This window comes from Fukomys damarensis, unplaced genomic scaffold (genome assembly GCF_012274545.1).
Source record: "Fukomys damarensis isolate Sample0158 unplaced genomic scaffold, DMR_v1.0_HiC HiC_scaffold_39, whole genome shotgun sequence".
Classification (NCBI taxonomy): domain Eukaryota; kingdom Metazoa; phylum Chordata; class Mammalia; order Rodentia; family Bathyergidae; genus Fukomys; species Fukomys damarensis.
The window spans coordinates 15,810,687-15,819,805 of NW_022900951.1; the positions used below are offsets into that span (position 1 = coordinate 15,810,687).

General features: G+C 39.1%; 1 protein-coding gene across 6 annotated transcripts in view; it reads right to left on the reverse strand.

The window, feature by feature from the left end:
- Sh3kbp1 (SH3 domain containing kinase binding protein 1) overlaps positions 1–9,119 on the reverse strand; it is a 346,801-nt gene that overhangs the window by 336,895 nt on the left and 787 nt on the right. The gene's annotated exons all lie outside the window — the stretch shown is intronic.

The following is a 9,119-nucleotide window of genomic DNA, read 5'->3' on the forward strand; positions in this document are numbered from 1 at the left end:
TATATATATACATATATATACACACACACATATATATATGGCTGCTTTTCTACCAACTGCAGCTTTAGCCTGGCTCCAATTTGCCCCACTTCCAGAGAACATTTGTTAAAGAAACCAAATCAGATAAGTAACCCCGGCAGCAGCCTATCCATAGCAACACCTGGCTTTCTGAAGCACTCCCTAGCCACCCCCACCTGACACAGGTGCATATCCTCTGAGTCAGCCCTTCTCACACCCTCTTGCTGAGATACCCCCAGTCTCCATGGCATCCATTCTTCCTGCAAGGAAAAGAAAACAGCTTGTTGAAGTCCAGGTGTTCCCTCGATAAAGCCCAGGGGAGGAGGGTGACTGGAGGGCAGTGAAACTCACACTCAACCTTCAGATTTCTACTCAAACATGATCTCTTCAAAGACACCCTCCTTCCTGCTCTCAAGCCTCCATCAGATTCGCCTTCTCCACTCTTCTTTCATGAGACCTGTTACAGCCTTTAGTTACACAATGCTGTGACCTTGTTAGGGTTTTGATGTAAAATGTCTCCCAAATGTCTCATGTATTTGAAAGGTGACTGAATCTTGGGGGTGCTGTCCATTGGGGGCAAGACCTGCAATGATGTATTCTTATCCTTCCTTCACTCTCTCTTCCGGGCTGCCATGGGTTGAGCACCTTCATGTCTACCAAGCACCCATTCCATCCTGTTTCTGCTTTAGACCAGCCAACCATGGGCTAAAACCATTAGCCACAATCAACCTCCTCTCCTTTAAATTTCAGGTATCAGGTATTCTGTCCGAGAGACAGGGAAAGTGAGTAGTACACCACTGCATTCAAGCCTTCCACTAGACTGAAAAGTCCAAGCTGGCAAGTCTGTGTGTGTTGTGTATCTGTTCCCAGCACAGAGAAGAAAGTCAATACTGGTTAGATAAATGCACAAATACTGACCACTGTGTGCAACATACTTGAAAGCAATTATACATGCAGGCATTGATGAAGAGTCAGTAATGCAAAAAGTACTCAAATGATTAGAGAAGAAATGACCGAGGTCTGTGCAATCAGGATGACAGCAAGGTTTTGCTTATACCATGATGGACATAAGAGGGTAAAGGCCATGCACAATATAGATGGGAGCCTTTTCTCCATTTCTAATTCAAGACTTGTTTGTGGAGGCCAATACATTACATTCATTTTAGCTTTAGTTTAGCATAAGGCCCTCTACAACTGATACAATACACAATACGCTGCTTTAAAAAAATTCAAACTTTACTGTTACTCTGAAATTCTTTAAACAGAAGTCATTTGCTGTGTTTGCAAACCCTTCACTTCTCCCAGATTTGGGTCATAATATTTGTACAATTGTAATTATAAGAGGCTTTCCCTGTGTGCAAGGCACTGTAGCATAGCAAGTTCAGAGGGCACATTCTGATGGGTTTTTGTAAGAGGCCATATTGCAACTAAGCAGCTTCATTTCAGGGTTAGAGATTTGATGCTTTTCAGTTATTTCTCAGCTCAAAGACTATATGATACAGTTTTATTATGTTATCATCAACAAAAAAAATCTTTTATCAGGTCAGGGAAGAGTATATATGTACCAAATTTGTACAGTAGATAAATTTGTCAACTAGACAGACTCAGTGGAAGGGAGTGTGCCTCCACAGAAAAAGGTACAAAACCTCCTGTTCAGTACTTGCACTTCATAACAACTTCACTGCTGCCGATGCTTAGAAAAAAGCAGAAAAGCAGCTCTGCCCCCAGCGCCCCCGGACCTCGACAGCAGACCAGTAAGAGGCGGAACAGCATGGAGCAATCCTGGCGCTCTCCCCCTAGCCACCGACCTCCGCGGAGAGCGGTTCGGGCACCTGCAACCCCCCCGACAGCTGCCCCCCCCACCTGACCTCTGTCCTCCTGGCTTTGCTGGTACCTGGATTCATACCACAGAAACACAGGGGTGTCATAAAGGCCACTGTCCTGAGCTCTAGCCTCGATTTTGATTTAATTCACACAGTTAAAGATGATAGATTAATAACTACCACAAATTGTCATTTTCTAAGCTGTGCTTGATGCTTTGATGTTGCTGATTGTATTACTTGGGCTAAGGTATTGTGATTGATCTAATCAGTTGTCCTTCCTGGTATAATGAAAAAGACATTACCTCAGAGTCATTAGAGATTCAAAACTTAAAGACAAGCTATAACAGGAAGATCAAAGTATTAACCCAGGTATCAAACCAAGGACAGTACCAACAACAAAACTAAAAATGGGAAGACATTCAAACAAGGCTCAAGCACAAACAGACTTCCAGCTTACCGAGGGCAAATTCTAGGGAAAATTAGGTGGAAAAGGCTGATAATCAACCACCTAGGCATACTGAACTGATAGCACAGGAAGTAACAAAACAGATGAACAAAGCTCTACAAAAATTCAAAACAGAAATAATTTCCCATATAACTACAGAGATGGTGAGCATAATGAAAGACATAATCAGAAACTCTAAAACAGAAACAAATAAAAAAATACATGAGCTCAGGACCATGATAGAAGCCATGAATGCCCAACATAGGAAAGAAATGGAAACCATGAAACAGATTCAAACAGATATCCAGGAGATTAAAAACTCTACTGAAAGTTTACATAACAGATTGAGCCAATCTGAAGGTAGGATATCAGATATAGAAGACAGGATAGAGGTCAGTGACCATGAAAAGAAGGATCTCTTCAAAATAGTAAGGGAACATGAGAAATCAATCCAACATCTCCTAGTTGACACAATGCAGAATATAAAACTGATAGGAGTCCATGAAAAAGGAGAAAGTACAAATCACAATAAAAAACTGTTCACAGAATTAATGACAGAAAACTTCTCAAAAGAGCAAAAGAATCTGACATACATATAAGTGAGGCTTATAGGACTCCAAATAGCCATGATCACAAAAAATCTACACACAAGGCATGTAATAATGAAGATCCCAGAGACCCAACACAAGAGCAAAATACTACAAGCAGTTAGAGAAAAGAAACAAATCACATGCAAAGGCTATCCCATCAGAATCACAGCAGACATTTTAACACAAACCCTCAAGTCAAAGAGAGCCTGGAGTGAGGTATTTCAAGCCCTAAAAGAAAACAACCTCCAACCTAGACTCATGTATATCCTTCAAACTATTTTTCAAAATTGACAGGGAAATAAGATACTTCCATGACAAGGAACACCTGAGAAACTTCATGACTACCAAACCAGCACTCAAAACAATTCTAAATAATATCCTAGAAAAAGACAATTAAGATCACAATTCCATGAGGTCCAACAGAGAAAATCCAGAGGGCAAGCCAAGAAATTAGAGGGAGAGGGGGGAAAAATTAAAAAGAGCCAACAACAGGATAATAACACGATGATGATAAGTCAATACACATCAGTTATAACCATCAATGTTAATGGCCTCAGTTCACCAGTCAAAAGAAACTGACTGGCAGAATAGATTATGAAGCAAAATGCAACAATATGCTGTATACAAGAAATGCACCTAGTTCAAAATGAAACTCATAGACTGAAAGAAAAAGGATGGAAAACGGTTCTCCATGTGACAGGAACCCGGAAAAAAGCAAGGGTAGCTATCTTATCTGCAAAGTAAATTTCAAACCAAAACTAATTAAGAGAGACAAAGAAGGTCACTACATCCTTGTAAAGGGAACAATCCAAGAGGAAGAGATGACAATCATAAATATATATGCAACAAATACTAATGCCCCCAAATATACAAAACAAATATTAAGAGACATGAAAAACCAAATAAGCACTAATACAATTGTAGTAGGGGATCTAAATACCCCACTGTCACAAATAGACAGGTCATCTAGGCAAAAAAACCAACAACAAAATACTAGAACTGAACCAAGCTTTTGAACAAATGGACTTGACAGATGTCTACAGAGTGTTCCACACCACAAAATCAGAATATACATTCTTTTCAGCTGCACACGGTTCATTCTCCAAAATAAGACTACATAGTAGCTCACAGAACATGTTTAAGTAAATGCAAAGGAGTTGAAGTTATCCAATGTATACTTTCAGACCATAGTGCAATTAAACTGGAGATCAATAAAAAAAGAAACCACAAAAACTTCACAAACACATGGAAATTGAATAACACTCTCCTGAACAAACAATGGGTCACAGAGGAAATTATACAGCTTTTACAAATAAATGATAATTCCAATACAACATACAGGAATCTATGGGACACAATGAAAGCAGTTCCACAAGGGAAATTTATTGCAGCGAATGCCCACACTAGGAAAACAGAGTGAGCTCACATAAATAACCTAAGGCTGAATCTTAAGCTTCTAGAAAAAGAAGAGCAAGACAAACCCAAAACTCATATAAGGAAGGAAATTATAAAGATCAGAGAGAAATCAATGCAATGGAGACTAAGAAAATGATATTAAAAAAAATCTAAGAGTTGGTTTCTCGAAAGAATAAATGAAATTGATAAATCCTTAGCCAACCTTATCAAAAAAGGAAAGAAAAGGCTCACATCCATGCAATTAGGAATGGAAAAGGTGAAGTCACAACAGATCCAGCAGAAATCCAGAGGGTCATCAATACCTATTTCGAGAACCTGTTCTCTAATAGAGTGGAAAACACAGAAGAAATGGACAGATTTCTTGATACTTATGAATTACCAAAGTTGAACGAAGAAGATATAAAAATTCTAAACACCCCAATTACAATCAGTGAAACTGAAAATGTAATTAAAAATTTACCAACAAAGAAAAGCCCAGGTCCTGATGGATTCACTGCTGAATTCTACAAAACATTTAGAGAAGAACTACTGCCAATGCTCTTGAAACTTTTCAATGAAATTGAAAGGGAAGCGATACTTCCAAATTCATTCCTGGAAGCAAGTGTTACTTTGATTCCCAAACCAGAGAAAGACTCAACCAAAAAAGAGAACTATAGGCCAATCTCCCTAATGAACATAGAGGCAAAAATACTCAGTACAATACAGAGGGTCATCAAGAAGATCATACACCCTGACCAAGTTGGATTTATCTCAGGGATGCAAGGATGGTTCAACATACATAAATCAATAAATGTAATACACTATATTAACAGAGTCAAGGACAAAAAACATATGACTATCTCTATAGATGCAGAAAAAGCATTTGACACAATTCAACACCCATTCATGATGAAAACCCTGCAGAAAACTGGAATAGATGGTCTTTATCTCAACTTGATAAAGGCTACCTATGAAAAACCAACAGCCAATATTATACTAAATGGTCAAAAACTGCAAACCTCCATGCTAAAATCAGGAACAAGACAAGGTTGTCCACTATCACCACTCCTGTTCAATATAGTTTTGGAAACATTAGCCACAGCAATTAGACAAGAGAAAGAAACAAAAGCAATAAAGACAGGAAATGAAGAAGTTAAACTGTCATTATTTGCTGATAATGATACTCTATATAGAAGACCCAAAAAGCTCTGCTAAAAGACTTCTAGACTTAATTGACAGATTCAGTAGAGTAGCTGGATACAAGGTAAACACTTAAAAATCAATTGCCTTCTTGTGCATAAATAGCAATCATTGAGAGAGAAATTAGGGAAATAATTCCTTTCACAATAGCATCAAAAAAATGAAATATCTAGGCATTAATCTAACAAAGGAAGCAAAAGACCTCTACATTGGGAACTACAACACTCTGAAAAAAGAGATCAAAAAGGATACAAGAAAATGAAAAGATATCCCTTGTTCCTTGGTAGGAAGAACCAATATAGTGAAAATGGCCATACTACCAAAACTGCTACCCACCGATTTAATGCAATCCCAATTGAAATTCCAACAGTCTATTTCACAGAACTAGAGAAAAGAATACAAAAATTCATTTGGAACCAGAAGAGACCTAGAATAGCAAAAGCCATTCTAGGCAACAGAGACACGGCAGGGGGTATCACAATCCCCAACTTGAAACTGTACTACAAAGCCACTATGTTAAAAACAGCATGGTACTGGCAAAGAAACAGACATGAGAATGAGTGGAATAGATTAGAAGATGCAAAAACAACTCCAGACATACTCAGCTACCTCATCTTTAACAAAGGAGTCAAACATCCTCAGTGGAGGAAAGATAGCCTCTTTAATAAATTGTGTTGGAAAAACTGGATTTCAACCTGCCAAAGATTAAAAGTAGACCCTTATCTTTCACTATGCACTAAACTAAAATTGAAGTGGATTAAAGTTCTAAATATTAAAATAGAAACACTAAACTTGTTGGAAGATAAGCTAGGTGGAACTCTTGAAGACAGTGGCATAGGAAAAGACTTTATGAACAAATCCTCAGTAGCACAGGAACTAACACAAAGAATCAACAACTGGGATCTCATCTTTTTAAGAAGCTTCTGCATTGCAAGAAAAATCACCAACAGAGCTAAGAGACAACCTACAATGTGGGAAAAAATTTTTTACCAGATGTTCCTCACACAAAGGTCTATTATCTAGAATACATAAAGAACTCAAAAAAATCAAGCTCCCCAAAAATAAAGATCCAATTCAAAAATGGGAATCTGAAATGAACAGACATTTCTAAGACAAAGAAGGAAAAGCAGCAAGTAACTATATGAAAAAATGTTCCACATCACTGGTCATTGGAGAGATGCAGATGAAAACAACACTGAGATTCTACCTCACCCCACAAAGAATGGCTGCTATCAAGAAATCAATCAATAACAAATGCTGACAGGGGTGTGGGGAGAAAGGAATCCTTCTTCATTGTTGGTGGGAGTGCAGACTGGTGCAACCACTGTGGAAATCAATATGGAGATACCTTAAACAACTAGGATTGGAGGTCCCACTTGACCCAGCTATTCCCCTGCTGAGTATCTTTCCAAAAGAATTAAAAGAATCACACCACAGTGATATATGCTCACCCATGTTTATCGCAGCACAGTTTGTAATAGCTAAAACTTGGAAACAGCCTGATTGCCCATCAACTGGAGACTGGATAAAGAAGATGTGGATTTTCTTAATAAAATGGAATACTACTCAGCCATAAAGATTGAGAAACTAGAGACAGTTATAGCTAAACGGATGCACACTGAGGCCATACTCTTCAGTGAAATTAACAGGACACACATGTAAATACCAAATAGTTTCTCTGGTGTGATAAACTAAAAGTGTAAACAAGGGTCAAAATGTGTAACTGATATTTTGTAATAGGAAGAAAAGGTCTAAAGGTATTGGGCAAATGGGAGGGGTAGGGGAAAGGTAAAAATGGAAGAGAAAAAAATAAGAGAAAAGGAAAAAATGGAAACAAATTCTGCAAATAGGGAAGGGTGGAAGGGGAAAGGGAGGCTAGGGGAATGGGGAAAAAATGAGAACCAAGACCTGTCATGTAAAGGTGCAAAATCCCAATGACGAATGTAACTGTACTGTATATCTAAAATGTACCAATAAAAAAACAAAAAAATAAAAAAGTAAATTAAAAATAAGAACAACAACAACAACAAAAAAGAGCAGGTGAGGGCTGGGCTGGGGATTTAGCTCAGTGGCACTGCACCTGCCTTGCAACTGCAAGATCCTGAGTTTGATCCCCGGTACCAAAAAAAAAGAAAAAAGAAAAAGAGCAGGTGATCTTTACCCACAATCTACAAGCATCTTCAATACCACTATAAACATTATAATGAATTAAATGACAATCACTTTAATCTTAGCACCTCTAAGCATTAAGTTCTAGAATAAATGAAAGTTATTTGCCGTCCCCTCCCTGTGGTACTGGTTACAGTTTGAAGCTTCAAAGGACTGCAAACTGCAGAAGCACTCTCCCATTTTCTTGGGGGATTCTAAAGAATGAAAACAGTTCAGATCTGAAGGATAAACAAGTCTTTCTTCTCAAAGGAGACTCAGTCCCCTTCCCACCGTAATCCATAAAGCACAGGGTAGCCACAAGGCAGACATTTGGATTTCACATCTTTTTGTGTGGAACTCTTCAGTGAACCACCTGAAATGAAAGGTGAGCCAAACAGCATCTCCAGATATCTTAGAAGAAAGCACATACTAAAGTAATTTGTAAGGTTTAAAATACACCCTTCTGTCAATGAGTTAAAGCATCTTTTCAGAGGCCAAAGCAAATAAGAGTGTAAATTCTGTGTCTTATGTGGGTTAGGAGAATTTCACATGGCCCATTAATTCATTCATTCAATACAAATTTATTTAAGGCTTGCTCTGTGCCAGGCACCAAAGAAAACAGTTCTGAGCAAAACCATGCAACAGAGCGCTGTCCCTCTAGTCACACACAGGGTTTCCAGTCGGGAAGATAAATGATAAGCTCTAGTGTGTAATACTCCTATGAAAAATAGGAAAAAGTACCACATGAGAAAGGGTAACAGGAACTAATTTAGACTGGGAGTGGTTCAGGGATCAGACAAGAACACTGTGGGGGGAAAAATGACATTCAGGCAGGGGATTTAGCTCAGTGGCACTGCACCTGCCTCTCAAGCACAAGGTCCTGAGTTCAATCGCTGGTACCAAAAATAAGACATTTAAACTGAGAGGCCATGAGATCACCACCACTTTGGATATGGAAAACAATTCCAGCAGATGTCCATAAACAGGATTTTAACTTTTGCCTGTGAACAAATGACTGAGTGAAACCTCTTCCAGTGCTTCAGTCTTCATGCCCATCACTTTTGACTAGTGTAGCCAAGCCCTACTACCTCAACACAGAAATGTCTTGTTTTATTATGATTTATTACAATGTGCAGACTTCCCATGCTCAGCCCAGAAACACCCCAAAATATAACAACAGAGGCTGCCTGTCAGCAAGAATATTACGCAGGTAGATCAAATGTTTAACAGCCCAGGCAATCTCAAGTCCTTTTTCCAATAAAGTGCCAGCTCCTCTGAGCAGCAAGGTGGTTCCCGTACTAGGGAGCCTAACACTAACTGCCTACTTGGAATATGTTTCCCTTTCCGTAAATCAAGGTCTGCATCACCATTTCCAGTTTCTCGACCCCTGCAGACTTAGAGGAGGCTGGGGGAAGTGGCCTTCGAGCATCACGGAGCAGAGAGCTGGTCAGGCTGGAGGAAGACAAGCGGAGAGGGAGTCAGGGCCGCCGGGAGCCGGGG